This window comes from Pleurodeles waltl, chromosome 3_1, assembly GCF_031143425.1.
Source record: "Pleurodeles waltl isolate 20211129_DDA chromosome 3_1, aPleWal1.hap1.20221129, whole genome shotgun sequence".
Classification (NCBI taxonomy): domain Eukaryota; kingdom Metazoa; phylum Chordata; class Amphibia; order Caudata; family Salamandridae; genus Pleurodeles; species Pleurodeles waltl.
The window spans coordinates 1,590,617,925-1,590,643,721 of NC_090440.1; positions in this window are offsets into that span (position 1 = coordinate 1,590,617,925).

Here is a 25,797-nt window from a genome sequence, read left to right on the forward strand (position 1 = left end):
TACAACATAATCCCAGTGGATACTTAGTTCATCTAATGTAACAATAACACATAAACCACTAAGCGTACATCATGGTATGCAGCCACCATAACTACTTCCCAGGTAATGCAGCCGGTCAAGGTTACAACACACATGGATCACCATAATTATACTAGGGTAAAGGAACACCTGGGCTCCTATTAGTAATGTTACAGTAATCATGTAAAGCCACAAGGGTGCAGAGACTGATGCATGTTTAGTAGGATTTATATGACCAGTTTCCTCTTATGTCCATTACAGTACTTTGTCTGGGGAAGGCGTCCAAGTCCTGGGAATACTTGGGGTCCTCTGTTGAGGTTCCTGTGTAGCACCATCAACTATGGAGACCAGGACCCCCCTGAAATATGCATCCACATGGGGAGAGCTTCCAAGTTTGGAACTGGTTGGGTGGCCTTTTTGGGTCTTCCCTCATGCAGCCATACTCTCCAGCAGCTGTCCACACACAGAATAACTACTTCAGCATGTAGAGGCAGATATGGATGAGCGCCGTACCTGGTGTCCTTCCAGTGCAGGGCAGGACCACAATGCCAGGGTGACCCTCCTGGATACTGGCAGTATTCTGATTCCCTGAGGATCTTGGAATGGGGGCCAGTTCTTGTCATCCTCACTCTCTCCAGATGGGTTGTGACTGACATGATTCTCAGGGTGGGGACGGGCAGTGTTCCTCAAGTGCAGGGCCAACCCTGGATTTCAAGGCACCACGTCAGTCCACAGAGATCCCGGGGAAAAATAAGTGAGGTGTGGCTTTCCTTGGTGCTACCACAGCCAGCAGAGTGTAGCATCAGGGCAGGCAGGGAAAGCAGGCAGGCTCTGTGGGCCCACGTCTTCCTCACCAGGGATGAGCCACTCCACATGAACCAAGTGGAAGCAGGGGTAGGTCCTCAGCACTCTCCAAACTCTAATAAGCAGGCAAAGAAAAGATGCCCCTGTGACACTTTTTGGGTGAGAATTTAAATTAGAACACCGGACCTACTGCGCTGGGTAGGTGAAGACATGAGGCAGTACACAGCACTCTCAACATGCTTGGCCCCTGGGAGAACACTTGGAAGATGGCAGGCAACTAGCAGTGGGTAGTCAGACCAGCTCAATTTCAATGGGAACCTTCCTGGCAGTCCCACTGCGCCTTACAGAACAGAGTCAGGGAGCAGCTGACAGCAAGGCAATAAACAAGTAAAGCTATCAAGTGAGTCCTTTAGGCCACCCAACAGACAGGATGGCAACCACAGAAAACCAGTCCAGATGTGTCCTTTATGCATTCCAGCAGTCCTTCTGACAGAAGTTCAGTCTCAGTTCCCAAAAGTGCGCTACAAATCATTGGGTCAGGGCCCCTGTACTTTGTTCAGGGGATGACATCAAAGGAACCCTTTCAAGTGAAACACAACCCCTTTCCAACCCAGCACTGTCTCCAGACTTCAGTAGGGGGTAATCAGCCGATTGTGTGAAGGCAGGACACAGCCTATTGACATCTAAGGTGTGAATGACCCTCTCTCTTCCCAGTCCAGGATGACTATCAGTCTGAAAATGCTTCTTCTGGCACACCCAGACCCTCCTGTGTTGTGGTTGTCTGGAAAGTATGCACCAATTGGAGCTGTCACTGTGTCCTAGAAGTGGATTGGTGTCTACATAGCACTAGAGTCATAAGTACAGAGGAATGCCTAAAAGTGGCATTTCTAAAATGGAAATGTAAAATCCAACTACACCAGTAAGCAGGATTTTGCACCACCATTTCAAACATACCAAACATGCCCGCCCTACTCCCCATAGATCAGAAATTACCACTTAGATATATAAGGGGATTCCCAATACTAACCTATGAAATGAGTAGACCTCACAGTAGTGAAAAATGAAATAGGCAGTTTGTCTCTACTAGGACATGTAAAACAAATAACTACATGCCCCACCTTTTACATACATAGCACTCTGCCCATAGGGCTATCTATGGCCTACCTTATGGTGACTTAGTTGTAGTAAAAATAGATTCTAGGCCTTGGCAATTAGTTTGAATTGCCAAGCGAATGTGGCAGTAAGCTGCACATGAGGCACTCTAGTGGCAGACCTGAGACAAGTTTGAAAGGCTACTCCTTTGGGTGGCACAATCAGCGCTGGAAGCACCTCTAGTAGCATTTAATTTACAGGCCCTGGATGTATGGTATACCACTTGATAAGGGTCCTAATTTAATTGAATTCAGGTAAATTAAATACCAAACAGGTGTAAGCCAATCATACCAAGTTTTAGAGGTGAGAAGACATGCACTTTAGCGCTGATTAGCAGTGGTAAAGTGCCCAGAGTCCTAAAGCCAACAAAAAGAGGATCAGAAAATTAGAAGGAGAAAGACAAAATGTATGGGATAACCCTGCAGAAAGGGTCATTTCCAACATTCAGAATATCCATAATTAAGCTGCATACATCACAGCTGCAAAACCACATATTTCCAGTGGTCTTGAGTGGATACAATCAACAGCGCATAGACAGTTTTTTTTTAGCTTCCGAAAGCCAACTTACGGGAAGTAAAACTTTTATATCAAAGCAGGATTTTACAAGGGGTAATATTTTTGCAGCCTTTACAGTGAGACAGCACTTTGAATCTTGTCACTGAAGAGGTATTTTAAGATTATACTTAGCATGCCTTTTTGACGTTTTATGTAACAAGGTCTTATGGACTCCAAGACCACCTTCTGATTCAGCTCATTCTGAAATTAGGCTGTTCAGTTGATCAAAGTATATTATTTTGTGTCTAAAGTACCGATTGTGGGAAGTGCAACTACACACCACAACCCTCATGTGACAATTGACTTCTCGTGTTGAGCATCCTCCCAGTGCACAGTTACAAATGCCAGTACATCCTGTCTCAGTATATGTGAAATAACTGCCTTATAGAAATACTATCTGATGTCTACTATCTGACACCACCTTCTTGCTTATCGAGAGGAGTAGGTCTCCACCATGCACCAAGGCCGAAAATCAGCCATTATCTTGCCAGTACTACCCAAAGCCTTTAACCCCATGATCATTAGCTGCTTTTACACTATCTTGAAGTGTGCATGGGATTTGGGAGCACATGTCAGAAGCTTCCAAGTCTTTCCTTACTGAAAGCAGTCAAACCTCATCTTCAGTACCAGCAACCACCGGTGCCATTTGCCAAATCCCTTAAAACTTGAGAAGGCTCTGGTCTTTTTGAATTATTATTTGGTGCACTTGTGAGGATATTGCAAAGGTACAACCAAGGTTAGGAAGTGTATGAGGATGATGCACAGAACTACCTCAAAAAAGGATAAAGGAAGAAGGGGTCTTCAGCAATCTGTTGTATGTTTATGTCCAATGTTATCATTATTAGTTACAATTAAACATTTAATAGCAATGCAATATTATTGCTACTGTCTATAAGTATAGTTTTTAAAGATTTTCTAAATCTAAGATGGTGCTTTCTTTTTTTGCAACATGCTGAACAAGTGTTTCATAAATCTTCTTCTTTTATAGTGATAATACTGATCAACAGTTCAAGGAACCCCCTCCAACTTCTTTATCAACTGGACACGAACTAGGAGTATCTGTTTTGATTTTTGCAAAATATGTAACATTAATAGAACTCCTTCTCCTCTTCCTGCAAAAAGTAATAAAAAAAGTAATTCAAACTATCTCCTCTTTTGAGAAGGAAGTCTTGTGTGGTTGCTGCTTCTCGAGAGAACTGTGCAAACCATTCCATTCTGTGGGTTCCGGCTCGTCTTTGGAAACCCTGAACAGCCATGTCCATTTAAAGGTGGGAAAACACCCCAGGACACCAGCAACAGTCTCAGCATCTTTTTTTCTTTTTTCTTTTGTGAAGGGGTGTCATTTATGGGGGAGATAATGGACATAAATGCCGCCTAGGCAGTTCTTGGCACAAGGCCCTGCCTCTCCAAAGCTACGCCCTCTAGATTAATTTTTTTATGTGTGCAGGTAGGTTAATACTGTGCTAGATCTTTACATGGAAACAAATTGTACAAATTAAACATTAAGAATAAAGATTGTCTATTCCTGCGCAGTTTACAGACTGTAAGGCCCACATTTATGACAAAATGGCGCAGGGCGGTGCTGAGGCAAAAATAGCAGTGCCGTGCTGTGCCACTTTTGAAACACAGAGATTCGCCATATTTACAGGAATACGGTGCATCCCTGCGATTGCCCCTGCACCAGCGCTGAACTCAGCTGCCTGCGCCAACACAGGCATCCTTGTACCATAGTGCAAGGGTGTCTGCATTGCCGGGATAGATTGTTTATGTGCAGGTGGGTGTCCTTTCCTGACCATAAACAATCTATAATGACGATTTGGAACTTCTATGTGTGCTGCCAAATGCAGCATACATAGAAGTACCAAAGCGTAATTTTGGAATGATCATTTATGTGCAAGAAGGGACCCTTCCTGAACATAAACAGTCATCCATGACATTTTGCCTCTTCTTTGTGTGCTTCAAAATGTATCACACATAGAAAAAACAAAAAAACGAGGAGGAATAAAAGCGTTCCTCCTCGTTTTGCCCTGCTAATGCCACCCCTGGGGTGTCGTCAGTTATTGGCGCTGCCGCAGATTTATGACTTTTCGTAAATCTGGGGCAGCATCCAAAGAAATGGGTGTTGCAGTGGAACGCCCCCAAATCCCTTTATGCACTTACTTCTCAATGTTTTTGTCCTCGATATTTTGACTATGATATGAAGGTATAATGTTATTCCCTACTCAATATACCTGACTACAACCCCTTTTATGGTACCTTCCCACATATCCATCTTCAAAGTGATTTTACTGACTGTAATTTAATGGACTCCCTGAGAATAAATTGAAACCATTGCCTTACTACAAAGGTCAATGGTTATAAAATGTTTAAATTCTCAAGTATGTGGTTTGTTTTCAAGTTTTTTTGCTTAGTACTAATTGAATGCTAAATGTTTAGACATGTGGCAGATACCCCAATGGTCATCTGAAAAGCATGGCCACTGTTTTTCCCTGTCACTCTGTTGGTCCCAAGTTGTGCAGAACTGCCGCACAGATCCCATTTCTCACACATTGTTAGAAATGGGATCTCTGATTGGTAGTGGTTTGCACCCTGTCCAAGTAGGGGCCCTCACTCTACTCAGGACGAGGAAATCACACAGCTAAGAGAAATCCTTCTTACCCCTTGGTAGCTTGGCACAAGCAGTCTGGCTTATCTCTGAGACAATATGAATGTATTTGTACACACACACACACACACAGACTCCACACCAGTTTAGAAAAATAGCCGGTATTTATCTGAGTAAAAGAACAAAATGATAAAAATCAAACATACACAAATCAAAATATCCCTTTTGAAAAGTTTAGGCAAGTTTTAATCTATAGGAATCAAAGGATGTATCCCTTTAGCACAAACTACCTAGGATGCATAAAAAACAGATGATGCTGGCCGCAGGGGAGGTGAGGCGCCAGAAAAGTAAAGTGATGCGTCGGTTCCTTACTGCGCAGGGGAGGTGATGCATTGATTATTGCCTCGAAGGTGAGATGATGCATCAGTTCCTTCCTGGCAGGGTAGGCAATGCTTCGATTCTTCCCTCAGAGGAAAGGCAATGCGCTGAGTTGATTGGACTACGGTGGAACAGGTGCTGTGTTGATTCGGCAGTTGCTAGACAGATGCTGTGTCGCTTCTCCAGCCCCAGGGTAGACGCTGTGTTGATTCTTCAGCCACAAGACAGGCAGAGCTTCAATTCTTCTGAGGCATTGAGGTGTGCATTTTCTCCTTCAGATAATCCTTTTGCACTTCCAAAGTCCCAGTGACTGGAGTAGGCATCATGTGGCAAGCTAGGACTCTCAGCAAAAGAGCCCAGGCACTGGCAGATGAAGTCTATGATGTCCCTGAGACTCCTTAACAGGAGGAAAGCTCCGTCCAACTCCTTGGAGAAACTTTGGAAGCAGGCTGTAGAAAGCCAAGTCCTGTCCTTTCACGCCCAGGGCAGAAGCAGCAAGCAGCAGGCCAGCACAACAAAGCAACGGGCAGAGTGGCAGTGCCTCCTAGAGGATTCAGCTCTTCTTCCTTCCTGGCAGAATTTCCTCAGTCCAGAAGAATTCTAACTATTTGGTGTCAGAGGCCCAGTACTTATGCCCATTTCTGTCTTTAAATTAAGCAAACTTCAAGGGGAATTCTTTGTGGTGCACAAGATCCTGCCTTTTTCTTCATTGGCCCCAGACACACTCCAGGTGGTTGGAGCCTGCTTTGTGTGAGGACAGGCACAGCCCTATTCAAGTGCAGGTATCAGTTCTTCCCACTACTCCAGTTCAGGAAGACCCATCAGCCTGGCGATGGGCCATCAGGATATGCAGGGCACACCTCAGCTCTCTTTGTGTGACTGTTTAGAGTGAATGCACAAACAGCGCAACTGTCATCCGGATCCAGATGTGTATCCAGCAGACAGGCAGAAGCACAGAAGTGTTAAGGAAGAAAATGTCCACTTTCTAAAAGTGGCATTTTCAAGCTTACAATTCAAAAAACAATTTCACCAAAAGATGCATTTTTTAAATTGAGAGTTCAGAGACCCCAAACTCAAAATCTCTTTCTGCTCCCAATGGGAAATTACACTTAAAATATATTTCAAGGCAATCCCAATGTTTACCTATGGGAGAGATACATCTTGCAAAAGTGAAAAACATAATTTACAGTATTTTACTACCATCACATGTAAAACACACTATTACATGTTTACAATGCACCCTGCCCATGGGGCTGCCTTAAGCCTACCTTATGAGCGACTCACAGGTAATAAAAGGGAAGGTTTGGTCCTAGCAAGTGGGTGCACTTGCCAGGCCGACATGGCAATTTAAAACTGCACACACACACACTGCAATGGCAGGCCTGAGACCTGTTTGCAGGGCTACTCATGTGGCCTGCACAAACAGTATTGCAGGCCTACTAGTATCATTTGATTTACAGGCCCTGGGCACACCTGGTGCACAATACCAGGGACATACTAGTAAGTCAAATATGCCAATCATGAATAAACAAGTCGCCAATACAATTTAGGCACGGAGCACTTGCACCCTAGCGCTGATCAGCAATGGTAAAGTGCCCAGAGTCCTAAAACCAACAAAAACAGAACAGAAAAAATAGGAAGAAGAAAGCAAAAGGTTTGGGGATAACCCTGCAAAAAGGGCCGGGTCCAAAACACATCTTCACATACTTGGAATGACAGATTTAAAATCTTAGAAGCCAGTACCACTGCTTAGCCTTTTAGACTTGCACAGTTTACTAAGTTTAAAGTGCTGATAACATTGCATTTTGTTAGACCTTAAATCAACATATAGAAGAACTGGCCCTCTTGAATTCAGGTCCTTGTACAGCATGAAACAGATACTTTGCATGTTCTGGGAGAGGCATGGCAGATTTAGTTCATGGTTTATGCTGACCTCTTTGTTTTTGTAATGTCTCTGAAGCCTTTAGCACTGATGACCACGAAACCACTGACACATTCTATCCAAGCAATGGATAAGTAAAGCTTCTTTCTGAACCAGTCCTCTTCTTCACTCAAAAATAGAACCGACTGTGTTCAGGTGGAAAAATATCTGATGCTAACATTTGAACGTGTAGTTCCACAAAGACCAAATATTTCCTCTTTGCTGACTAGCTAATATAAATGCCCTCAATAGTTTGCCGTGGCCATTAGGCAAAAGAAAACAACATCCAGTTATAGCTCGTGGTGCCTACAAAAAGGCCATTAAGAAACTGAAATAGTTCCTTTCAGGCCTGGAGAAATGCATTTCTGAGTTCTTACTGAATTTAAATTCAAGCAACGCTGATATCGTTCTCTGCCAGTCAGTCTAAACTCCTACAGGTATTCAGCTTTCCGGAACAATAAAACTGTTAGGAATCACTCCTTCAACAGTGAAGCCCACTAACTCATTAAAGTTCACAATACATGGCAACCTTAACTTACTTTATAACCTCCTTGAAGAGGGTCTAGGAGTATTGCTTTGTGATTTTTTACAAGAACACTTACCTTTTCAAGGAATATGTTCTTATGCAGTTATATCCCCCTGCCTATGGTCCACAGGGCCCAGATTTATCAAGCCTTGTCAACCATAGGCTTAAGTCATATATACGAAGTCACTCAAAGGGCGATTTGCACTGCCTTGCAAGGCTTACTAAAGAAATGTAATGCACTGCAACAGCTTGTGCTGTGTTCGTTATATTTGAAGCTGAGAAGCATTCTGTGGGTGGAGTATGGAAGTTCCCATGTATCCACCCATGGATTTTGGTGCATTCCCAGATTTATTAAAGCTAGTAAACCTGGGAATGAGTCAGAATGCTATGGCTTTCCCAGTGAGGTTCAACAAGAGGAAATATCATACTTTCTCCTGCTTACTTTCTCTTTCTATGTGTGATGCATTCCGCTTCACACATAAAAAGAGGAAAATGCCTCTATTGTTTTTGTGCTGAAAGGTGTTCCTTCCTGCACAAAAAGAATCCTGTCAGTACGGCAGGCACCCTTGCACTATGGTGGTAGGCAGTACACATTGTGCTTGTGCAAGTATAAAGCAGAAATGCTCCTTATCTTTGTAAATATGGAGCAATTCTGCTCCCCCCTTTCATGCAATGTGGGGCTGTGCAGCAACTTTGTTTGCAGCCCTGCATTGTGCAAAGAAATATTAAATATGCCCACAGATATTTCGTTGTATTCCTCTTCCTTTTTTATGTTTCTGTGCTGTTTGTAGGTGTTGTCTGTACACGTATGTGCTAACATAGCTTAGGCCTATGGTCTATAAACATTTTCTAAAAACATAAATGTCAATCCATCACTTTCATGTTTTCTCAGTGAGTATCTTTAAGTCGTTATTGCAGGGGTGGTTTCCAACTTGCTGTGATGCAACTCAAAATGTACCACACTAAACCGGCCCGATAAGGACATAAAGTACTTCAGGTTAATTACGTGACCAATTAAGTGTGAGCTGATGGTTTGCAGCATTTTACATTAGGCCCAACATTGGTTCGTGCCCATACAGTTGGTCCCCTTTTAAATGGTCTTTTTGAGGTTAAAAAAAAATGAATGTTGTTGAAAGGTTCTCATAGTGGTTAGGAAACGTGGGTTTAAGCATTTCATGTTATCAGTGATTTTAGCTTATCACTTCAATAGGGAAAGGTTTGCCCAGATGTGGCTCCCACATTTAGGCCCATATGTACTAACACATTTTCCCATAGAGACAGAATGGATAAAATCCTTTGGTACATCTGGCCCTTATTGTACTTGATAACTTATGGGTCAATAAATAACTCAGGACCAGTAAGGCTCAAACATGAGTGGGGCTTCTTGTGCTTCAATGCGGGGGAGATGTGTTCCAACAGATTGGGCAGAATTCTACCATTAGAAATAGACCAACACTCAAGTTCCTATGGTTACTTCTCTTCTACAGTGGAACAAGCAAGGTAAACACAAGAAACAGAATGCAACTTAGACGAATTCTCCATGATTAAGGGGAATGCTCAACGAAATCCATCCACTATTTCTGTTGCTATTTAAAACAAGTTCTTGAAGTCAATGTCAATCTGATGTCAGATATACGTGTTCACTGCATATTAGAAAAAAATAACACAGAGCTGAAGTAGTGCAGAAGGGAAGATATTCAGCGCGTGATATGACCTGTGTTGGCTTAGAGGTCAGGACCCAGTAAGGTGGATTAGAGTAATGAGTACGAGATTTTACTTTAGTATAAGACTGGAAGAGTCAAACCTAATTCGAAAGAGGTGTTGTCCGAAGGTGGGTATGTCTAACTTGATTAACACACCAAAGAAGAAAATGCTTGAGTTGCTCAGGTGCTGTAATAAAATAGGAAATGGAATGTCCGGATAATAGAACAAATCAATACTCTGTGAAAATATAAAGTCACATGACCTAAACGCTATCAGTGATGTTCCACTTATTTATCAGTAATCTTCATTACGCTCAATCATATTGGACCTCATCTCAGCCTTTACTTATGAGGTGTTCTTAACTTGCGATAGGAAGAAAACTCAGAAGCATACCATAAAGTAAAGGTTACTGTGAGTGATGCTGGGCACCAAAATGAGCTAACTTTGATGAGGATGGGCCGAACTAGACACAATTAAGATTATGGTAAGTAATCAGGACATTGCCTCTATGTCTTTAATTTTTGTCCCAGTCACTATTTGTACTCCTATAGATACCAAATCCAAAACCAGCCATTGAACAATAATGAAAACATAGAAAGAAGTTGGTAATGCTGTGATAACCAGTGACTTTATTATCGCCAAAGCAAAAATATGATCACAACGAGATAGACACGAGTATGCTATGTCCAACAGAACATCCATTAAACTCCATACACTGAAGGTGGTTATGTTGCATGAATGTATGAGGAGAAGGTAATGTTTTGTCTGTACACATTTCAGTTGAAGGCACTCACTGAACCTCCACCCAGGGCAGCAAGACCTCTACTGGGCCTACCCTAAATCCACGCAGGAAACGGAATTCCAGGCAACGAATATGCAACATGCACTGCTCAATATGCAATAAACCTCTTAAACACTAGCCAACTACCTGACTTTCTCCCTGCTACCTTACCCGGAGAAAGATATTGACAAGATCATAAATAAATTAGCCACCCACCTCAACAACAACAACCTCCTCGACACCACACAATCCAGCTTCAGACCAAATTGCAGCACTTAAACTACCCTCATCCATGCCATGGATAATATCCTACTGTTCATGGTCAGAGTAGCCACCTCCAACTACTGTTCATGGACAGAGTAGACACCTCTGACTTCATCCTTTCGGAGCTATCCACCAGCTCTGATACCGTCTCCCAACCCATCCTCATCCATAGCCTACACAGTGCCTGCATTCAGGGACCAGCACTTAGCTGGGACACCTCTTTCCTCACAGTCTGCACGCAGTCTGTCAACCTGACTCCCTTCATTTTGGCCACAGCAAATCTGCTGAGTACCAAAAGGAATCTCACTCAGTCCCACACTGTTCAACTCCTATATGGACTAGGATTATTTGCACCAGTGGAAACAATGTTGTATCCTACTCATCCTTTTCCTCTCTGACGAAACATTAAACACCCAGACAAACTTCTCTGCCTCTATGTCTAAATATCCAAAGTCGCCAGATGGCTCAACACAGACAAGACAGAAGTAGTCATCTTCAGTAAAGACACTTCACTATGGGACTCCACCTAGTGGCCTAATGATCCTGGACCCACACCCAACCTAGCCACCCATGCATAGCATCTCATAAAAATAGTCGACAACCAGTTGGATATGACAGGTCAAGCGAATGCAGTCTGTGCCTCCTGTTTCCACACACTCAAGATGCTCAAGAAGATTTTCAAATGGCTTCCAGAACTGTTACTTAGGCCCTCATCAGCAGTAAACTGGACTATAGCAGCACATTCTACATGGGAATCAACATGCAACCAGAAGACTCCACACCACACAGAATTTAGCTGTCAGACTCACACTCAAATTCCCCCCTGCACCCTATCACCTCACACCTCAAAGACCTCAAATGATGCCCCACCCACAAAAGAGCACTCTTCAGGCTCTCAGCTGAACTCCCATTCACATACAACCCCGCACACGCAAAACCAGATCCAGCCTCCAGACATTTTCCCACTGCACTCTTAAAACCTGGAACGACCTACCTTTGCACAACTGAGCCTTGTCCTCAGTTTTTGAATTTTGCAAGCTTTTCACCTAGTCTCTGTCCTGGCTTGGCCCACATTGTTCCAGATTTCCAGGGTCAGGACACCCACCTGGTGCATTGGTCACTCTACAAATGCACTCAACAAAGCACATACATACATCACATAACATAACATGGGATATAGGGCCAGATGTATCATCTGATTTTGCACTCGCAAACAGTGAAATCGGCCGTTTGCGAGTGCAAAATCGGGGTCTGCAATGCATCAACTGCATTCGCAGACCAAAAACCGAAAATCGCAAAAATTGCGATTTTCTGCGTTGCGACCTGGATTTTTGCAAAATCCAGGTCGCAAAGCAATTCTGCAAAAAATCGCAAATTGTGATTTTTTCCAGAATGGTATTTTGGAAGTGCAAAATACCATGACCTGCAACCAGGTGGTAACCTGGTGCAAAATTTTAAAATGCGTAAAACTGCATTTTTACATTTGAAATGTAAAGCACACATGCCCTTTTGGCATGTGTGTACTTTACATGTGTTAAAAAAAAAAATGGGGTGCAGGAGAGGGGCCCTTAGGCCCCCAGCACCCTGGCCCTTTGCTTTTCCCAAATTGCGATTTCTGTTTCAGAAATCGCAATTTGCGAAATGCAAAAAATTCGCAGCTATGGGCCAACAGGCCCATAGCTGCGAATGGGGCCAGTATCGCAATTTGCGATTCAGTAATTGCATTTGCGATTTTTAAGAAATCGCAATTACCGACTCGCAAATGTGATACATGGCCCTTTGCGAGTCGGTAATTGCGATTTCTTAAAAATCGCAATTACCGAATCGCAATGGGCCAGATTCACACATCTGGCCCATAGTAACATGAAACCAGAGACTAGTTTTAAAAGTAATAGCCATGCACTCTTACCCAGCTGCCTCAAAGGTAGCAAAGAAATGCTCAAGGGGCGTGGCCTGGTGCCCATGGCGTGAGGAGCAAAAGCGAGGAGCTCTGGCCTGGGAACTCCTGTCCATACCTATCCTGGCAAAATGGCCTTAGAGCCCCAGTAGTCATAACACCCCCCCAAGGTCCAGTAGGGGGTTGGCACCGGGGAAAAAAGCACAGAGGCGCAGCAGCGGGCCCAGAAGCAGCTGGCAGAGGAGAGGAGCCTGGGACTGCATGCTCACAAGATGGTGGGCGCGGCCTGGGCTGTCGGGCGATGATCATATGTGGTCCCTGCCCGCCGGTGAGAAAAATTAGCAAAAAGAGCTCGCAGGACCAGACTGGGGAGTGCGGCCTGAGACCCAGATGAGCAAAGCCTTGGAGAGGTAGCCCCGAACCTATTGAGGTAAACGGGCCCGGGCGGATTCGGTTGTTGGCTGCGCCCGCATCTAACTGGAGCGAGTGCGGCCGGCAAACCTCAGAGAGGACCTGTGGAGGAGTGCAAGGTGGGGGGCTGCTGGTGGGGGCTGTTGCACGGCCTCGATCTGCTGAAGAGACGGAGAGGAGCGAGACAAGCACCCCCCTCCCCACATCGGTAGAAGCAAAAAGAGGCCCGCTGGGCATGGGGGAGGCAGCTGAGACCCTAGACAGGAGGACTGGCGGCCCTGTCCTCCCCTGGGAGAGGAGCGAGTGCGAGGAGTGGCGTGACCCAAGGGGGCCTTACCCCACCCGCAGGGGTCCCGGTTGGGCCACTATGGGAGAGAGTCATCTGGGCCTGAAGGGAGGTGGCAGCAGACGGGGCCCGCACGCTAGGCCCTAACAGCAATTCGAACCCTGCATTGAGGGGCACCAGAGGTGAATTAAAGAGGGGAGGACTGCCCCTATCCTCCAGGTCACTAGGAACCAATGACAGGTGAATGTGTCACAGAAAGGGGTGGACGCTGTGGGGGAGCTGGGTTTCCCCCCAACAACGATAATAACAAGTGCCTCACGAACTGTGGGCCATGGTGACAGCGTACAATGCCTCAACACGAGCACCCCAGAAGCGCTAAACGCAAGATAGCACAGCACAGCGACGGGGTGGAGGCAAGCTGCTGAAAATGGGTAAACCTAACAAGAAAAGAGAAATGGCAGGAGACACTAGATTGCATCCTGACTGCCCTACATCATTGCACACTAACACTGCGCAACCAGCTCCTATGAGTGATCTAATGGGGGGACACACTACAAGCCATCACGGCCTCCAGGGAGATTTTAGAGTCTAAGATAAACACACTGGAAGCAGATTTGGGCTTGCTACGAGATGGCCAACAATGCCTGGCAGGGAGGGTCACAGCGACGGAGCGGAAAAGGGAGGATTTCAAACCAGCAATGTCAACAGTGGGAGACCGGATGTCCACCCTGGAGAAGCAACTGGAGACCCTGATGGCCTGGGCAGAAGACGCCAAAAATAGGTCAAGAAGAAACAATATCCGCATAGTGGGGCTGCCTGAGAAATTTGAACTTAAAGACTTGACTAAGTAATTGGAGAACTGGATAGGCACTGAAGTCGCACCGGAGGGCCAGTCGCGGTTTTTCTCTTTTGCGAGCGCGCAAGGTCACTCCCTCCGGGGCCCTGCCGCGGCCAGTAGTGGCCCAACTACTGCATTACAAAGATGGCACCACATCATTGGCCAAGCTAGGAAAAGCAAAGAATTAAGAGTAGAGAACAACATAGTCTGAATTTTTCCTGATTTCTCCTGTGAGGTGCAATAACATAGAGTCACTTTCCTGGAGATCAAAAAAGAGTTGTGAACATTAAATCTTCCATACGCTATTACCTGCCACGCTGAGGGTGGTGGAAGGATGAGGGGCAAGATTCTTTCGAACGCCGCAAGAAGCGAGAGATTGTCTGGATAACTGAGAAGGGTCCGCAGGTACGAGTGTGCCCCGGAGAACTAGACTCAAGAGCCGATGACGGCGATCGACAGGACCCCAACGCAGTGGAGTGGCACCCTCAATGGAGGAAGCCCAAAGAGAGAGGCTACGCACTACTGCTGCTGTGGCATCGCTAAGTGGGGGGAGGCCAGTCCCCAAACAGGGGTAACAACAAGAGAAACACAGGAGTCGAACTCGGATGCAGAATCCGAGAGTTTGGCAGCACTGAGCGTGGAAATGCCAGTGGTGACACCACAGATGTCTGATTCCATCATTTGATATTATGGTAAGGAACTGGAACTTACATGGAGGGACCCGCCGCAAAGAGTCCAAGACACAATGAGATATGTGACTCCGAGGCCCGAAGAAACCGGATGGGGTGGAGCCTGGAGCTGAGAGCCCTACAAAGCTGTGGATCTGATATCACACACCCCATAAGAAACAATATTTGTTCACAACTAGTTTGGATGGAGGGTTGTTCTGTCACTTGTCCTGGGGTAGGGGAGTGGGAAGTTTGTTGTTTGGTTTGATGTTTTAAGGGAACTTGGCCCCAGCACCACCCGACAAGAAGTCCTGAAGGAAAACACTGCATTTATCAATTATAAGTCCCACCTATAGCAAGTGGGTGCACAATGACAGACCCGTAATACTAGATCCTCATGGGGGACTTGCAGCATTATAAAGTGGTCTCCTGGAATGTCAGGGGCATGCATAATATAAACGATGTAAGGTATACTCCTACCTGCAGAGGAGGGGGGCCCAAACAGTGATGCTGCAGGAAACACACTTGACAGCAGCGGCGGCACTGCAGAGGAGGTGGAAGGGCCAAGTATAATACACAACATACTCTGCGTATGCACTGGGCACCCTGTTATGGATTAGGGCGGGGGTCCCATTTCAAAAGACTAGCACCCTTATGGATCCTATCGTGCGCTATGCTGTGGTCAGTGGCCGGTTGGGGGGAACGGGACATTGTGCTTATAAACATGTATGCATGAACACAGATCAGAGTGCATTTCTAGATCACCTCTCGAGCACCTTGGCCCCTCACCTGCTTCATGCAGCATTGATTGGGGGGATTTCAATTGTGTGGCCAACCCTGAGCTGGACAGGTCCCAGCCCCCACTGAGAATTTCACCAGTGAACACCATAGCTAAAAATTTCCAGAAGTGGCAGACTGAATGGCGACTGCTGGACTCCTGGAGACACCTCAATCCGACCACCAGGGATTACTCCTTCTTCTCTGCGTACCTCTCTGGATCCCTGTCGCTCTTTGCAGGGAACTGGGGGCCAGATGTAGCAAAGGTTTTTCCCCATTTTGTGTCTATGGGAAAAAGTGTTCGTGCATATGGTCCTTGACTCCTTAATTATGGCCTTCATATAGGGAGCCCGGAGATGCCAGGTGGCACTTGCCACTCTGAAAAGACCACGTGCGGAGGGGGGCCTAGCGGTACCGGACTTCGAATCATATTACCTGGTGGCCCAGTTGCAGTGGCTAACCCGGTGGACGGCAGAGCACAGAGCCCGAATGGGTGGGGAAGTCACAGCGGTTCCTTCCCTCTCCGGGCTGGCTGGTCTTCTCCTTGGGTTCGCTGGAGCAGACCCATTGGCCGCCCCAGAGGTCCGGGTCCTTCCCCGATGTTGGAAACGATGCCTCCAGAAGATTGGAACGAGCACGCCCGACAAACCTGAGATACCAATGATATGGCTCAAATGGCCTCCTCATGCAGGCGAGTGGGGGAACTTGGCAACTTGAGAGGAGGCAGGGGCCACGCGAATCGGGGACCTGTACAGGGATGGCAACCTGATGCCATTCGAAGACTTCCGACAGGAAGATGACCTACCGCAGGGTCACTTCCTGATGTACCGAGCAGTCACCCATGCCATTGGTGCCCATTTGCAGACGGGAGGCGCAGAGCCCGGACCTATCGAGACCAGCAACTATATAATGACCTCAGATGGCCCACACAGGGCCATACCCGGCTTATATAGGGCAATCCGTAGGGGTGTAATGCGTCCCCTGGGCGACCTGCAAGAAAAATGGGACACAGACTTGGGGATCCTGATACCAGGAAAGTGCTGGGAACAGATACTGGAGAGGGTGCCGAAGGTCTCTAGAAACGCTAGGTTTCAACTCATACACTTTTATGTAGTACACAGAGCATATCTCACTGCGAAATAGCTTAGTGACCACCTCCGGGCAACAGACGCGCAGTGTTCCCGCTGTGGGAAAGAAGCAGCAGACTTTATCCACATGATGTGGGCTTGTCCTCACTTAGCCAATTACTGGAGAGCGGTGACATCATATGTGGCGGAGGTCATAGAGCGCAAAACCTTTCACACACCAGCCCACTGTCTCCTGCATTGGTTCCCTCACACCCACAAGAACAAAGCCACTAGTAAATTGCAAGACCTCGCATATACTCTGGCCAAGAGAGAGATAACGAAGAACTGGAAGAGACCGCTGGGTCCCAACCTCCAATGCTGGAAGAGGGAACTCGAGCACTGGGCAGAATACCAAAGCCTGGTGTTGAAACAGGAACTCAGACAGGGTAGGGCAGAGGTCTTCAAACTGGGGGGGCGGGCCCCCCTTGGGGGGCCTCAAGTGATCCCAGGGGGGGGCGCCAAACTCTGGCCAAAATAAATATTATACAGATAACATGCCTTTGTTTTAAGCAGAAGCATGTTATTGCAGTTTTAAAAAGGTAACAGTACTTAACTGCAATGTTTAAATAGGCTTAGACCTATTTAAACATTGCATCTTTCTAAAATAATTGTGAAAAATTCTGAGGGGGGCCCAATGATTTTTATTTTTCAACTGGGGGGGCGCAGCATTAAAAAGTTTGAAGACCACTGGGGTAGGGGCTCCCCAGAGATAACTGGCGCTTGGGAAGAGATAGTTGCAACATTGCAGGAAGAGACTAGGACACCCCTTATAGAAGATAATGAGCCCACACCATCACCCACAACATGAGAAGGCAATGCTCCCACAACAGGGAAAGAAGGCAAACCATAGGACAAGTAGCTTACATGCTTTAAACTACAGGAACCCTAAACAGCATAGCGGCACAACACATGTATGGGCACATCTAGAATGGAATGGACTATTGTTTGGGGAGGTGGAGTGGGGGGGTGGGTAAGAGGGAGTTAGAATGGCATCACTCTACATAACATGCTAGTTAACTGACAAGAGGAAGGTGTATCTTAACACTAAAAGCCTGTGAAGTCACATTAGGGATTGGCTTACACAGAGGGCAGAAAATCTGGAATATCTGCGGACAGAAACACCATACAGCCTGACTGGTCAAGAAATGTGGGGTGGATGATATGTTCCTACTTGATCGACACCAATGTTCGTATACCATACAATATACGCAATTATTAAGGGTTGCTTAAAAAATCTGGTTGATATGGTAACAACTACATGATTGTAGAAGTATGCCAATTTTAGAAGCAGAATGTATTTGAACCAAACTTCAATAACATCTGTTAAAAAAAAAAAAAAATGCTCAGATGTGTAGGAATATCTAGAACCCTCCAGGTAAATGAGAATTGCCCTTTTCACATCTAAAGAATGTAACTAATTTTCTTTCAGAGAGGAACAAGAAGAGACAAACACAGGAAAGATAATTTCCTGACTCCTAAGAGTCAGGATGTAGTGCCACCCCAACATCAAAAATCCTAAAAGGAGGTCTGCACAATGGCAGAGCTCACCAATAACTACTAAGAAAGGCACCTTTATAGTCCCAAAATGTAAAATCCAAAGAATTAATTGGTTCAACAAAGGAGGACTATAGAGCTTTAAGAACTAAAGGTAAATCCAATGGGGGTGTGAGAAGATACATTTTATTTTATACATGGACAAAGGAAAATGCCTCAGTAGGTGACTTCTCATCCTTACCAATACTGTCACAGCATTCACAGAAAGCTTTGAATGCCATCAACAGGACCCTAGAAAGTGCAAGGTTCATCTCAATATTTTCTCATAGAAACTGACTTACAGAAGGAAGCCCACACTGAACAGAAGATAGAGAAATAATTATGCACCAATACTGAAAATCCCCTATGACAAGAAAAGATTTTTAAGGTGTAGGAATGTTGGGTTTTGAGAATACTCAGTGGGTGTGGAGAATCCCATAGTCTGCAACCATTTCCTCTAAAACAGTTACGCCGCAGGTCTGTGGCTGACCCCCAGTGTCCCATTTTCAAAGTGTCCCCAGTTCGTTCTTTCAACTGTTGGGCCAGCTGCGGCCCTTTTTTCAGCCTACGATGGCATCGTGGATATCTTCAGCGATACGCTCATTTCAAAATAAATACTCTCCGCAGGTTGCTGAGTACCCGCAATGACTCTTATTTATGTCATGGTGTTTCCTTACCAATGAGATCTTGGGCCATGTGTTTTGTGCTCTTTCCTGGTCTTGATCATGGGGCCATGTTCTGTCCTTTCTTCTTCCCAAGGTGCTTTGCACATTGTTCCCAGCGTGTTATGTGGTGATTTGTTTTTCTCAATCCACCGTGGCATTTTCTCTGCTTTTTCCTATGGAGCAGTTCCCTATCCAAGATGGAGATCTTTCTCTTTCCTGTTATGTCACTTCCTGTTTTACAGTATATAAGGGGCCAATTTCCTTCTTTCCTTGCGTTGCAAACACTCCTTGCCTCGTGGTGTGTCCTTGCTCCTGCTAAATGTTGTTGCAATTCCAGTTGGAGTTTCATGTTGACTTATAATGCTTGCTCCTGGTCCTGCATCGTCTTCCTGGTCTGGTTTTTGCTGTTTCTCTGGATCCTTCCATGTTGGAATTTCTGTTCTCTGAAGGTTTTTTCCATTGGAGTTTTTCCTCTGTCGGACTCCTTCTGGGAGGCACAGTCTGCCTTGGCGTTCTCACTGTCAGCAGCACCGTGGCTACCGGAAAGGGTCGCCCCTACCTAGGACAGACCAGGACGTACAAGAACCAAAGTCAAGCTCCTATCAAATTCAACAAGAGTGGTAAGATGGGGTCAGTACGTGACAAAACCTTCATACAGACTTCATACAGAGAAAGAGAAACAAATGATAGACTCCTTATTGATAGACATCCCAGGGACCAATGTACACAAAAATGTACAGGCAAATTGGATATTTAGGCCCTCATTACGAGTGTGGCAGTCTCAAGACTTACAGGCAATGAAATACGCGACGGGTCACCACAACATTGCTTCCAGCTCGATTACGAGCTAGTGTCAATGTTGTGGTGAGTTTTCCGGTGGGCCAGCGGGTGGAAACATTATTTCCCGCACACTGGCCCAGTGAAAAACTCCTAATAGGGTGGTCAGCATACCGCCAGCACTGAAAAAGACAGCCGAAGCAGTAATCAGGGCCTTAGTGTATAAAAATTGACGAGTATCCCCATTAAGTGAATGTACACCAAATAGGGTACACAAGATGCATGACAATGTTTTGGCTCAAAAGCGTATTCTTCTGAAACCGTTTAATGCCTACACAAAAACAAGAGAGCTTGGCATTCTCTATGGAGGCATAGTGCCCTGAAGATGGAAGGAAAAAGGAATAAAAGCTAGGAGGATGGGATAACTCTGCTCAGCCTGTCCACTTGAACATTTCTGTAATCCTCCATGAAGAATCCGTCAGAAGCCCACAAATTAAGTTCTGTCCAAGATCCTGGCAACTCGTTTTGCAGTTTTATAATGAGTTAATCACACATTGCAAACTGGCATGTTGAGTAACCTGCATCCATTTTGAGTGTTCATTATTATCCAAATGGGTTTGAGTTCACTCACCTCTGACATGCGCAGCCTCAGTTTCATGCCTGGCATTGCAAATCTCGAATTTTCAATTAAGCTAGCTCAGCATCTGTGATCTCCACTGTTGTATCTGTTCTCAAGATCCTTTTTCATTTTCAAGAGAAACCCAGGCGCTTGTTGTTACTGTCATTGTGAGGAAAGCCCCTAATTATGTGGTGTGTTTGTGTGACCTGACTGTGTAATACACTGGCAAACCCATCTTGGATCCAGTCAGGCTTGTTTTCAAAACCTTAGCTCAACCCTGGGTAGATGTGAAGCCAGTTGACCGGCTTTGTCAAAGGAACAAGTGCAAAGGATTTACAAGTACTGAAACAGTTGATCAAGAAAACAACTTGATATAAAGAAAGTCTGAGACCAATTTAGAAACATAGCTCTTATTTTTATGAATGTTTAGACACCAAAACAAACAAAATCCACCAAAGGGTTCAGAAGGTATAAATTATTAAGTAAATAATAAATCACTGCTTTTCATTCAAATTTCAAATAAGCATTAGGAACTATGATAGCAGTTACTTGGAAAGCTTTTGAAATCTTTTGTAAAAGTTGGAAATATCTACTCCAGACACTTTAGGCAACTAACTCAGGCAAGGAGTGAGATAAACGGGCGAATGAGTTTTGGCAGGGCAGTTACTTTACAGTCAAAATAGTTCCCAGTCCATTTCCAGGTTCTCTGGGTGAACTGCCATAGACATCAATGGAGTGGTCCTGATGCAAGGGATACATGATGCGGAAGATGCTGAAGGATGCTGAGTTTCTGATAGGATGACTGGGATCTTCCTGGGGCCATCGCCTAGTCCATGAACATGGTAGGTCGATTTCGGCCACAGAAGTCAATGTCGTTCGAAGTCTAGTTGAAGTCCTGACAAAAAACTGTTGTCACTGGTCTACTGGTCTACTGGTCTCCTGTTCTTGCAAAACCAGCAGTTCTCTTTACCTGAATCTTGTGTCAGTCTTGGGCATCCAAACTGAACTCTAATGCCTCTCGCGGGTGCAGAATACGCTGGTGCAACTTTTGAGTGTTGGAACTTGATCTTCCAGGCTGCCCTTTGACCATCAGTGGCAGTCAAGTGTTTGTGGTGTTATACAGTTCCTACTAAGATAATAGGACTGCATATTACAACAACACAACTTCAGAATGTGGGGGACTAAGTCAGTCCACACCATCAGGAGCTGTAGGCCCAATTCCTGGCTAGCTCATAGTGCCTCACCCAACCCCTTAACCTTACAGGGTGGAAGGCAACCTAAACATGACACTGTGACTTCCAAAAAAGTCATGGAAACAGATCTCACCCTTTTGTTATATTACTCATGCATGCCCATGTGAAATAAAAGAGTGATATGAGATATGTTTTCAATACATTTATTAAAACAATCACAGTCTTGCATAGAGAGAATGAGGTGTGATAATTAGGCAGATGAAACAGAACAAAGTAACCAGCATTATGAACATGGTAAAGAGGATGAGCAAACCAAATTGATAAATGATTTTTAGATGTTCCGGCATAACTCTGAATCTAAACTGAAAGCAATGTGGGTGTACCCTCTGTCTTTGTCCATCTGAGAGGTTAGTCTTATCCCAACACCTGGGGAACAACATCAGGAGTCAGCCTGTAGTATGAGGACAATCCCTCTGGGAAGCTGGTAGATTAGCACCAACATAGCTGCATGTCGAACAAAGAATCCATCCCAGGACGATTGCGGCTGGAGTGCCCATCTGCCTCTTCTGGGTCAGTGCACCATGTATATAACAAAGGGGACACTGTGTTAGACATACAGTTCTGATTGCATGATATGTCGGGAGGTTAGAAGCTGTCTCCTGAATGGGAAAACAGTTAAAAGCACTCGTATTCAGTGTAAAGTACAAACAACAAATATATGCTCGCGTACTCGCAGTGTCAAGAGATACGGAGTCGATTTATTCAGAGGATACATTCAAAGGTTAGCATCCAGTTTAACATTAATAATATTCAGACAAGTAACTATTAAGGAGGAACGAAATTGGAGCAGGAGGAATGGAAGTTTTGTTGGAACTGATTACATAGAGACAAAGGAATTTGGGACTTCTATACGAGCAGCCTTAAGAAGCCCTGAGGAAGTCAAAGGGAGATATAACCCAGATGAAACGTGTGTTGACTTGGCTGGAGCAGAATGTGAAGAATTAATAAAGAGGAATTATTTGGAACCCATCTTGGAACTTATATTTGTTGTTTGTACATTACACTGAATACGAGTGCTTTTAGTTGTCTTTTATGTTGGGATCAATCCAAGGATTGTCCATATACAAGGTTTTGTAGGGGAGGTACCTTGTATTAGCACCGTTAAGTTACTTGAAAAGATAGTTGTGGTGAGCGCTAGTTCTCCTCAAAACCACCCCTTCCTAGTAGCTAAATTGTCTCCTGAATGGGTAATGCAAGCATTTGGTTATCATGTACTGTGTACCTAGCCTTGAACAGAATGTAATGATTCTGGGGGTCATTACGACCCTGTCGGTCTGAGACCGCCAGGGCTAAAGTGGCGTCCGTACTGCCAACAGGCTGGCGGTACGGAGACCCGTATTTCAACTGCGGCGGTAGCGCCTCGGTCGCACCGCCGGGGCCGGCGGTTTCCCGCCGTTTTAGCCCCGGCGGTGATAATCAGCCAGGGCAGCGCTGCAAGCAGCGCTGCCCTGTGGATTATGACTTCCCTACCGCCAGCCTGTTTCTGGCGGTTTGCACCGCCAGGAAGAGGCTGGTGGTAAGGGGAGTCCTGGGGCCCTAACAGGGCCCCGTGCAGCTTTTCACTGTCTGCATAGCAGACAGTGAAAAGCGCGACGGGTGCAACAGCACCCGTCGCACGGCCGCAACACCGCCGGCCCCATTAGGAGCCAGCTCCTATGTTGCGGCCGCATCCCCGCTGGGCCGGTAGGCGTAAACTAGGTTTGCGCCCGCCGGCCCAGCGGGGATGTTGTAATGGGCACCGCGGGAGTGTGGTCGCATTGGCGGCCGCATGGCGGTTACAGCTCCGCCGCCCGCCAATGTTGTAATGACCCCCTCTATGTTGAGAAAGGGCTAACTAGAACAAGCAACTCATGCAAAATATTCATAGAATAATATCATGCAAGCAAACTGTATGAAATGTCACTGCTAAAAGTGATGCAGCTTATACAAGTAAAATATAAAATATGAAACAAAGCTAAAATAGGGAACCAAAATGGTCCAAGACAGCCTCACCACAGAGGCTACCAACTCACCAAAGAAGGCTTCTTCTGCTTTTGTGGCCCTGTATCTGGAACAGAAAGTCAACTGCCACTTGGAGTCACCTCTGTCTGAGGCTCGGGGACGACTTTTCCTTGAGCAGGGCACCACAGGATCTGCAGGTGCACTCCAGTCTTTGGTGCAGCCTCTCTTTGCCGGGCCATGGAACAGCAGGGCAGTCCTTCTTTGGACCTTTCTCCAGTACAGATGTGATCTCAGGTCTGGGTGCCAGGTGCACCACTTTTACGCTCAGAGCGTGAACTCATGGAACTTGGTGACTACTGGCCAATGGACTACTAGGTTCTCTCACAAATGATGACAACTTTCTGTCAAGTGTGGCACCTAGCTGTCCCAGAATGCAATATTCTGCCCACTCCCAAGATGTCAGAACCCTGGTGTGTGGAGCTTACTAGCCCATCCCAGAGGTATGGCTACTTGGGGGATTCAGCCCCCTTGAAAGGATTTTCTCTCTCTCCCCAATATGCCAGCCTGACTGATATACAAAAAGTGCAGCTTCTCCTATGTGATCACCATTTGCCCCTAAAAGGCAGTTTCCCCTTTGAAACTTGCTTTCTGGGCTCACACCTTGTTTGGTCTTTTCACCACAACAGACAGCTCTCCCTAGAAGGGCAAAAGGGTGCCTCAAGGACAGCAGCTTGTGGAAAAGTTAAGCAACAAAGTGGTACATTTCTAAAGTTGCCATTTGTGTAAACGTTACAGTAAATTTGACTTCAGCAACAAGTTGGATTTAATGTGATGATTCTTTTGACACCTTAAAGTATCATGTTTAGTAGTCTCAATCAGCAGTTAGCAATGCTGAGTTGAAGCCGGCAACCCTGTGCTCACCAAAGGTGTTACTAGCCTTTCTACAGAAAAAATTAGAATGTGGGGTATTTACTGTTAGGACCTGTAAAAACTACTTTTTAATACACAGCACCCTGCCTTATGGCTTCTTAGGCCAGCCTTAAGAAAGACATAAATATTTAAAAAAGGAAGGTTTGGGCTTTTCTATTACTTTAGATGCAAAGTCGCGTTGGCAATTTAAAACAGCTTTACCAGTCTGCAGTAACAGGGTGGGAGACATGATTGACTTTGTTATACTTGGGGGTGACACAATAAGTGATGCAGTCCACAAGGTAAAATTTCACTTACAGGTCCTTAGTACCCCTGGTACAAAATACTAGGGACTTATAGTAAGATACCCTACACCGATTGGGTAGAAGCCAATATAACATACACTTATAAGAGTTAGATCACATGCATTGAGACCTGGTCAGCAGGGCCCAGTGCAGCACAGAGTCAATATACCAGTACCTAATAGACAAAACGTGGGTAAAAAAGTGGGAGTGAACCTGCAAAAAGCGATTTCCTCACAGTTATCTAAAGTTTCAGTTTCTTTCAAATGTAGGCTGCTTCAAATTGTTTTTTTTTTTATAAGCTAGCATTACATACTCTATTGCTTAGTTAGCCAAAGCTTTGTGTTGCTGAGCAGTGCTTTCTATTTTTTTTTTGCTTATTTGTGTCTACTAGGCATTTTGGACTTCAAGGGTGCCCGGTGCAATGTTTTTCTTTCTCAGAAGTTGGTGCCTTCGGCCAGGAACTGGCTCTGGTGGGAAGAGAACTGGACCTGACTCCACACAGTGACCCCAGGTGCTGAAGGTAAGGGAGAAATATCCATCCCAGTTTCCGGGGGAACTACGGTAGGGTGTAGCCCAGCCTAGAACCAGCTAATGATGTTGGACTGCACTAACACAACTGAATAATTAAAAGGTGAATTCTAAACATACTTGTGTTTCTACTTCTTTGCTTGTTTTTATAGTGATTTAGGGCATGTGTCCTCTAGGTAGGAGACAATGGCCCTCCTTATGACATTGGCTGTAACTCCCACTTACTGCCATGCTGACTGCCGCCAACATACCGCCGCAGCAGATATCCATTCACCATATTATGACACACACACACCAATCCATCACAATTCAGCCACACACACAATTCTGCCACACAAAAGGTCAGTGATAACTTGGCGGTATCAAAACCCACACCGTTACGCCAACAGAACAACGCCCACAACATTATGACCCATGAATCACCAAGGCGGACATTCAACGGCGGTAAACCATTGGCCGAGCATACCGCTGTGCTCAAAATACACACACACTAACAAAACATCACTGCATTGGACAATTCAAACTACACACACCTGACACACAAACCCACACCCC